Source organism: Rattus norvegicus, chromosome 6 (assembly GCF_021556685.1).
Source record: "Rattus norvegicus strain SHRSP/BbbUtx chromosome 6, alternate assembly SHRSP_T2T, whole genome shotgun sequence".
Lineage (NCBI taxonomy): Eukaryota > Metazoa > Chordata > Mammalia > Rodentia > Muridae > Rattus > Rattus norvegicus.
In genome coordinates, this window is record NC_141539.1 from 90,998,662 (window position 1) to 91,008,805 (window position 10,144).

Here is a 10,144-nt window from a genome sequence, read left to right on the forward strand (position 1 = left end):
AGCTAATGCAGTGCTCCGACTCCTACACCACAGAAGCTATGAATGTTTGTTGTTTTAAGCCATGGAGTTTATGATAATATTGTTACCTAGCAACCAATAACTAATCTAGGTTTTCATGTAATTATAACTGTGTTGCATTAAAAAAAAACTGAACATCCTTTTATACTTTAATTAGACAACAAAAATATGCACATCTTATAAACAGATCATGAAGTGAATATAATTAATAGTCTGTAATATTCAAAAGTTATATATTGTAAATAACCATTTTAACTAGTCTAAATCATATTATAAACTGATTTGATGGGAATTTTATTATATGAAAATAAACATTCCTGAATATAGTCCATCTCAATTCCCAGCATTTACATCTGGCTGCTTGCACCAGCCTGTATCTACAGCTGCAGGGCCTCCAACATCACTAGCCTCCATGGACACAGGCATTTACATGCATGTACCCACACACAGACACATGTATAGGCAGGTGATTAAAAATTAAAATAAAAATTATAAAGGAAAACTATTTAATACTTTTTACTCCACTACCAAAATTATTTCTTTTATCCAACATATTGCTAGAAGTCAAAAGTCTATTCGTTTTTTACAAATGTCCATTTTTTAAACAGGTTGCTCAATTGTGCCATAATCCACACAAAGAATGAGGACTATATCTTTTATCATCCTATGTTTTCCCTCATCTGAATTTTCTCTTACAAATTGTTGGTTTAGAGAGTCAGTGGGTTGTTCTGTTTTTCCAGGAAATGTCTGGCATTAATTCATATTCTACTGTTTTCATTCCCCTTGCTGGATTCTCATACGCTTGCATCGTACCTGTGTCTCCCTTAGTTTCATAACATGAAGATAGGTACCCATGGAGGGTACAAGAGGGCATTAAGGCCCTTGGAGCTGGAGTTACAAGGATGATTGCTGTGAGTGCTGGAATTTGATCTCAGGCCTCTGTAAAAACAGTGTTTATAGCCATGAAGTCATCTCCCTCTTTTCCCCATCTGAGGTTTTTGTGCTTTAATTTCGCAACTTGTGATCTAATTTGTACATAGTATTATTATTTTTTAGTTTTGTTTTATTTTATGTGCATGAGAGTTTGGCTATATGACCCATGAAGTCAGAAGAGGACATCAGATCTCCTAGAACTGCACTTACGGATGGCTATGAGCTACCACAGAAGTGCTGGGAATCGAACCCGGTTTCTCTGCAAGAACAAATGCTGTTAAGGAATGAGCCATCTTCCAATTCTGTAGTTATAATTAAAATGAAATTTGAAAGGTTTTTGTCTTCTGCAACATTAAATTTAAAAAAAAATCACCTTCACCTCAGTGGAAACATTTCAATCCTTTTCAACATAGCATCATGATTAAAACAAGTCATATATGACTTGTTCTTGGTTAAACTGTAATTCAGTTTCTGTGTGTTTGTTTGTTTACTTATTTATTTATTATGTAAACAATGTTCTGCCTACACGGCCAGAAGAGGACACCAGACATCATTATAAATGGTTATGAACAACCATGCGGTGAACTCAGGACCTCTGGAAGAGCCGACAGTGCTCTTATCCTCTGAGCCATCTCTCCAACCCCCAAATTGTAGATTTAAGTAACATACATGAATCTTTTCCTATGTAAAAATTCCATGTAATGTTTTACTTTAAAATGTTCAGCACGTTATAAACAAACTCACCTATTACTATGTGTAAATGAGGATAGTGTTAATTATCATTAATTTTTAAATATTATTTTGTCGACATATGTATGACATGTGTGCATGTGTGTGTATACATTTGTGTATAGGCACACACATGCCATGGTGAGAAGGTGGAGGCTACGATGATCTTAGGGATCACTCCCTGCTTTCCAACTTGTTTGTCGAAAGGCATCTTCATGGTTTAATGCTTCGTACATCATAATTCATTGCCTGCAAGATTCCTAGGGTTCTCTTTTCCACATCTCCCATGCAATTCAGTCAACATCGATTACAGATGTAGGTTATCCATCTTACAGATCACAGTTCAGGTATTTTCCAGATTGACAGGTATTTATATTTTCCAGATGACACTTTACTCACTGAAGTATTTTCTATCTCCTTTAATCTTAATTTTTATTGCCATTTTCTATTAGCAGAATTTTAGGGGAATAAAATGTATGCAAAAATATGAATGACTCTTGAATTTATATTTATTATTACCATTAATAATAAAAAAGACAAAAACATAGAAGAAAATAAATGTACAAGTTTTCTAGTATTTCTAAAGTACCAACGTAGGAGATAGTTTATATATAATTTCCTGTAAAATTACTAGGTAAGCTTGTCTAGTAGATTAATATAAGCAATAGGGCATCCTGGAGTTGCTTATTGTATTCACAACTATTCCATTAAAATAGTGAAATTCATAACAAATTAATTCTTTACTATGCTTCTGTGGAGTCGTTTTATATGAAAAAAATTGAATTACAGCAAAAGTTGCATGATATAGAACTTGAAAAATTACGCAGAGACCAAAACTCAAAAGTTTTCTGTACAGTAGGTAAAACAATACATAAACTTTGTTACTAAAGTTAGGAGATTTGAGAACTTTATCTTATACTCATGTTTCTGTACACTTTATCTTTCTATGAATTCTAAAAGATGTAAGGGATATAATCTATCTCTGGAGTTAGAGGATAAGCAATAATGTGAAAACGGTCATGTGGAGAATCTAGCACAGAAATAACAGACACTTGAATAGGCAGACAAATAAAGCCAGTTCACACATAGATAAGCATGTTTTATAATACAGTGTCTTAGAGTTTGCTAGAAGGTTTTACTTTTGAGTTCTTCCCTACCTAAAAATCTAATCTTAACACAACCTCCCAAAACTTTTTATTCTCAAACTCTATTCAAGAACATTTTTCTCTGGATTAATTTTTACCATATAAATTTCTTCATAATTTGTTTATTTAATGTTTATACCAATACATTGAAATATAGTATCATTGAGAACAAGTATTTAAATATTTCCTCTTTTTTTCTTGATAAATGTCTAATACAGAGAACAGTGCTTAGCAGTATTTTTTAATTTGTATTAATTCTATGAGAATTTAATGTACTACACTTTGAGCTTATTGTAATTTGCAATTTAATATATTGTATTTGAGCATGCCCCGATCTATTTTTGTGTCCTTATTAGTATTATTTTTTAAATCCATTATCTTAGTCACCATTCTATCGCTATGAAGAAATACCATGACCAAGGCAATACATATAAAAGGAAAAATTCAACTGAAAGCTTGCTTGGAGTTTAAGAAGTTTTATCAATTTTTTCCTTTTTTTAATTGGATAATTTATTTACATTTCAAATGCTATCCCCTTTCCAGGTTTCCTGTTCATAATCTCCCATCCCATACCCCTCCTCCTGCTTCTATGAGGCTGTTCCCCACAATCCCCCATGCACGCCTTCCCCCGCTGCCCTGACATTCCCCTACACTGAGGCATTGAGCCTTGGTAGGACCAAGGACTTCTCCTACGATTGATGCCCAACATGGCCATCCTCTGCTTACATATGCAGCTGGAGTCATGGGTCTGTCCATGTGTACTCTTTGGATGGTGGTTTAGTCCATGGGAGCTCTGGTTGGTTAGTATTGCTCTTATGGAGTTGCAAATTAGTTCAGATTATCCAAGATACAATCCACAGTCCACATGAAGCTTAAGAAAGATGACCAAAGTGTGGATGCTTCAGTCCTTCTTAAAAGGAGGAACAAAAATAATCGTAGGAGGAGACATGGAGACAAAGTTTGGAGCAGAGACTGAAGGAACAGCCATTTAGAGCCTGCCCCACCTGGGGATCCAGTTCATATACATACAGCTACCAAACCCAGACAATATTGTTGATACCAAGAAGTGCATGCTGACAGGAGCCTGATATAGCTGTCTCCTGAGAGGCTCTGCTAGATCATGACCGAATTCCTGAGAGGCGAATGCTTGCAGCTAACCACTGAACTAAGAACAGGGTTCCCCTTGGAGGAATTAGTGAGAGGAATAAAGGAGCTGAAGGGGTTTGCAACCCCTTAAGAACAATACCAACCAACCAGAGCTCCCAGGGACTGAACCACCATCCAAAGACTATACAATGGCTCCAGCTGCATATTTAGCAGAGGATGGCCTTGTGTGGTCACCAATGGGAGGAGAAGCCCTTGGTCCTGCCAAGTCTGGACCCCCTAGTGTGGGGAAATGTCAGGGCAGAAGTTGGGAAGGGGTGGGTGGTTGGGTGAGGGAACACCCTCATAGAAGCAAGGGGGAAATGAGATAGGGGGTTTATGGACCAGAAACCGGGAAAAGGGATAACATTTGAAATGTAAATAAAAATATCCAATAAAATAAATAAGCAATGCAAAATTAATAAAAAATAAAAATTTAAAAAAAATAAAATAAATAAAAAAGCAAATACACCCAAGAGAAGTAGTCGGCAGGAAATAATCAATCTCATGACTAAAATCAACCAAGTAGAAACAAGAAGAACTATATAAGAATCAACAAAACCAGGAGCTAGTTCTTTGAGAAAATCAACAAAATAAATAAACCCTTAGCCAGACTAACCAGAGGGCACATAGAGTGTATCCAAATTAACAAAATCAGAAGTGAAAAGAAAGACATAACAGAAACTGAGGAAATTAAAAAACAAACAAACAAGCAAAAAAACCCGAAAACCATCAGATCTTACTACAAAAGCCTATACTCAACAAAACTAGAAAATCTGAATGAAATGGATTTCGTCTGTCATTGTCATGGCAGAGGGCAGAGAAGCATGCAAGCAGGTGCTGGAGAGTACCTAAGAGCCACATCCTGCACCATAGGCAAAGAGAGAAAGAGAGACAGATGGACTCGGCATGAGTTTTGAAACCTCAAAGCCCAATTTCAATGACATAATTCTCCAGAAGACCACACCTTCTAATACTTCTAATTCTTCCAAATAGTGTCACTTCATGTTGACTAAGCAGTCCACTATATGAGTCTACAGGGGCCATTCTTATTCAAACTACTGCATCTGCTTTGTCAAATTCATATTGTCTGTACATTCTTCGATGTTGAACACTGACTGGCCCATGGTCATCCTACCACGGGTAATACTAATAAATAAAACTGACTTATGTCTCTATGACTATCAGTGACCAACAGTTCCTCTATTAGGGGTAGGACTTCATGCTTACCTCACTTCATGCTGAGAATGATGTCTGTCTAAGGTCTATATGTGTTATCACACTTGTGGTGAGTTCACATGGACAACTGAAAATTAACCATTTTTTTTGTAGCTATCCACTGTCTTTTTGGCTCATATAAGCTTTCCATCACTCTTCTGTGATTGTCCCTGAGTCTTGGGAGGATGGGTGTGATGTAGTTATCCTATTTACAGATGAGCACCCTGCACGTCCACAGTCATGCATCTCTCTGACGCACCTGAGTTGATGCCAAGTCATCAGGAGTCATTCTAATACTACGCCCCTTGGAAGTATTTCCCGATGTATATAATAATATAAAACATAAAGACAAATGTTGGGTGGTAAGGCATGGCAATCCAAGTTCTTGTTTAATAAGGTCAGACCATAGGTAACAGACTAGGAAGCAAGTGATGCCAGTAGAGGACAGGGTACATCCATTATCAAAATGATTTGTGTGTTGATAACCAGCAAAGGACAATCGAATAACAATTAGTAACAAATAATAGAATCCACTTAATTATGGAAATTTCATCACTTTTGAACTATTTGTTCTAGAAGAGGCAACTTTTGCTTTGGTTTATTATGTTATCAAACTGATAAACATCTCAACATAGTTTCCTGACATTTTCTGTTAGAACATTAAAACTACAGCACTATCTCAAGGATAGTAAAATGAACACCCAACCATGCCTCACTTAGATTCAAACATTGTAAGTTTGTCCTTGTTTGCCTTATCACCAGTTTCTCAAAGTCACTTTTCATTTTGATTAGGAAATGTGGAAGCTGGTATCAAGGTGTTTGGAATTGTTTTAGATCAATGTCATTAATACCATTATAGCATTTGCAAATAAAATGTTACCACACAATTTCCTAAAATGGGCTAAATTTTAAAAAATCATATCATCATAAAACAAACTTAAGTTATGTAAAAAATGTGAGGATTGTTAACCAATTACTGTATAAGTTCTAACGTATAACTAATGAAGTAATAACTAAAAGTGAACATCAAGAAACAAAGATATAAACAAAATGAATGTTGAAAATTTTAATAAAATAATGGGTTCATCACTTACAGTTCAGCAGGGAAGTATGAGTATGGTATATTAAATCCCTTGGGGTCATGGATATCACCAAAATAAAACAACAAATACCTATTAATGATCCAGCATTGGAAATGTCACTTTTATTTCCTCAAATGAAGTGATGAGGTGAGAGCCATATCCAAGCTATTCAAATACACAAACTTAGACTGAGCCCCGAGTTTTTTCTTCAGTTTTCTAAGTATTGCTAGGCCAAGGTCTAGAAGCCTCTACCCTTTGTGTCATCTAGTCTTCCAAGCTAATTCACTCAGGCTTCTCTGGGATTCTGGGTGGATTGCTCTGTCTGGACTTACACTAACTTTGGCAGTATGGTATGATTTCCTGGTTCCTTCTCAATCTCTGGCTCCTTCTGTCTTCATCGGTGTCTAGTTTGTTCTCTCTGAAACCTGTCTCGGTAAAAATGTCCCAGTACACCTGCCATACACACACATACTGCATACTACATTCTCTCTCTGTCTCTCTCTCTGTCTCTCTCTCTGTCTCTCTCTCTCTCTCTCTGTCTCTCTCTCTGTCTGTCTGTCTGTCTCTGTCTCTCTCTCTCAGCCTCTTTTTCTGTCAAATCTTTCTCTGATTGATCACTTTGCCACGCAATTTGATATAAATTTCAAACATGGCCACTTCTTTCTACAAACTAACCTCACCTTCGTTGTTAGGAATTAAAGATATGTACTAAGGGTGTGTCTACATTCTGGCCAGATCCTATAGACCAATAACACCTTTGGATGGGATCCCCTGACAGAGAAGCCATATTGCTGGATAAAAATTTGTCTACACAGAAGGAAAAAGTAAAATGGGAAGAGTGTGTCTCATGGGAAGGAACGCTTGTCATGTATGTGCAATCTTCTATTTGTTCAATCTTCTATCCTGGAAAAAAAGGAATAACCCAAATTGATAAACAAGCCAAGTATATAGTAATTTGAGAAGGGAAATTCTGTGGAACATACATAAATAAGATTTTAGGCAGCCAGAAAGTGTAACACTTTTCAGCAAAAGAAATGTAACATATAAGCTTGTAGATAGACTCATGCATATGCATGGATAAAAGGAATATATATATATATATGCACATATATATTCTTATAGCATATATATTATAGAGCATATATATGAATCTTTTGATAAATTATGACATATATATGTATATACCATAATACAAAAATACATTTAGTCCAACTTCAAAGGTTCACATAATCTTTCAACAATTTCAAGTGTTTAAAAGTTCAAAGTGTCTTCTAAGACTCATACAATCTCTTAATTGTTATCCCCTGTAAAATCAAAGTGAAAAGAACAGATCACATACTTCTAACATACAATGGCACAAAACATACATTACCATTCTACACTTGATCTTAGCCAAAAGGCCGAGAAGCGATACATTACCATTCTAAAAGAGAGGAAGGAAGCCTAGTGAGGAGATTCTGGACCAAAGCAACACTGAAACCTAGCAAAGCAAACTCCAAATTGTGCATTTCCATGTCAGATTTCAAAGTGCTCTTCACCTCTCCAGGTCCTTTCAGAGTTCTCAACTGAAACCTGCTTCTTCCTTTAGAGCTGGCTCCACACCTGTCTACAGCTTTCCTCGGCGGGTATCCCACAGTTTTGGGTCTCCAAAACAATCCAAGCATTTCCTCAGTATCATATAATGGCTTATCAGGCGTGTGTGTGTGTGTGTGTGTGTGTGTGTGTGTGTGTGTGTGTGTGTGTACGCGTGTGCATGTACTGCATTATTATGTCCTTTACATTAAGATTTTTAACAAAATCTGTTAAACTGTTTCAGGAAAAGTGGACTCAGGGTTTTACTGGGAAAGGCAGAAGAGGATTTTCTACAATAATGGTAGATCTCAGTGCAAAATGATGTAACAAGCATCTATGCGCTGCATGTACATTGAAAGTTATTTAACTTTATGCAAGTGTGATCTCAATAAAAAAAGCTAACCACATACTAAACAGATGCTGAATTATCTAGCTAAAAATACAATGGAGGATTATTAGAGAATTAAACACATGGTAGTATTTGGGGAAAACGATTAAAATAATAATGGAAGTATGATTATCACCACTTGAACAGTTACAAGAGATTTATGCTTTTATGTTTAAAAATTAACTGTAACATGTAAGTTATAAGTCACAGTAAATCCACAGAGTAAGAGATACAGAGCATTAATGTTTGAACAAATCTAAGCTGTGTCTAAATGGCAGCAGAAGATCCCTCACAGTATTATCGTGGAATAAAAAATATTTTATGTATTTTTTCTAGGTCACAGGGAGGAAAGGATCACTGTAGAAAATCTCTATTTACAGATACAATTTTGACTTTTTTCTCTGAGTTTTGCATAAAATCACTTTAATCAATATAATATTTGGAAGACATCACTTAAGCTGCATCACTTAACATCTGGAAACTCAATTTCATGTGAACTTGCATACTTGTAATAAATGATTTTCCCCCAGGTTTAAAATAAAAATCATTTTGACCAAAATTATTTATTTCTCACTTCATATACATATGTTTTAATTATTTCTTCAGAAATAGTTGATAACAATTGGGCAGTTAATTTACTTCAAAACCAATGTATGCTCTTTGGTTTTTGTTATAAAGTGAGGTCATGGGCTTCAGAAGCACTGGCAAAGCCAAGTTTGAGGTGTTTAAAATGTTATATCAAGGAAAGCTGACATAGGGAAGCAGAGATAAAAATTGGCCTTTACTGACATGATGTATTTTGAATTTATTAATTAGTGAGCTTTTCTTTGGATAATAGAAAAACTTAATCCTGTCATCATGTCAGTGCAAAAAGAAAATGAAGTGATGTTTATATACTTATGTTAGTTAGAGAAAAGGAGTATCAACTTTGTAAACTGCATTTTATTAGTATATAGCCTGCTTTTAAAATGATTTTCTACATAGGCAATCAAGATAGGGTTATAAGAAACCTGATGTATAGTCTGTAATGATTAGATGATCAGCATCTCACAGTCATTTTAAGGGGTTAATTTTAAAGTCAATTAAGTTGATGTGTTTTGTTTTCTTTACTCACCATGTATTATTTAGTAGACAGAAGGAATTGATAAAATCCTTTACAAACTTTCCAGCACACAAGGAGAACTATGATCTTTACTGACATCTCGACTCTCAGCCCTTTTTTATTCTTCTTCCATGTTTAATGTTAGCTAACTGCCAGGGTTTTTGCTGTTAAAGACTGTTCTGTTAACTATATAAGAAGACAGTCTATTGGCAAAATCCATCTTTGACATCACAGGATAAACCAAGGCAGGCAGCCAGTGGGGGTCAGGGCTGAGAGACGCTGACAGGGATCAGTCCAGATACTTTTGTGCCTGCTGCCTATGGCATCCGGTGGTTAGAGAAAAGAAAGTGGGGTAAATCAAACACACATGAACACGCACACACACACACACACAGACACACACACAAACACACACACACACAGAATGGTTGAAGCAAAAACAAGCTACAGTGATTTATTTCTTCTCTTTTTTTTCTAATTCTTTTTTTTTTCTTTCTTTTTTTTTTATTAACTTGAGTATTTCTTATATACATTTCGAGTGTTATTCCCTTTCCCGGTTTCCGGGCAAAAATCCCCCTCCCCCCTCCTCCCTCCCCTTCCTTATGGGTATTTCCCTACCAACCCTCCCCCCATTGCCGCCCTCCCCCCAACAGTCTAGTTCACTGGGGGTTCAGTCTTAGCAGGGCCCAGGGCTTCCCCTTCCACTGGTGCTCTTACAAAGATGTTCATTGCTACCTATGAGGTCAGAGTCCAGGGTCAGTCCATGTATAGTCTTTAGGTAGTGGCTTAGTCCCTGGAAGCTCTGGTTGCTTGG

The 10,144-nt window shown here is 36.1% G+C and overlaps 1 pseudogene; it reads right to left on the minus strand.

The window, feature by feature from the left end:
• Positions 1 to 7,513: 7,513 nt before the first annotated feature.
• LOC120093487 (U2 spliceosomal RNA) lies at positions 7,514 to 7,680 on the minus strand (annotated as a pseudogene).
• Between the last annotated feature and the right edge of the window lie 2,464 nt (positions 7,681 to 10,144).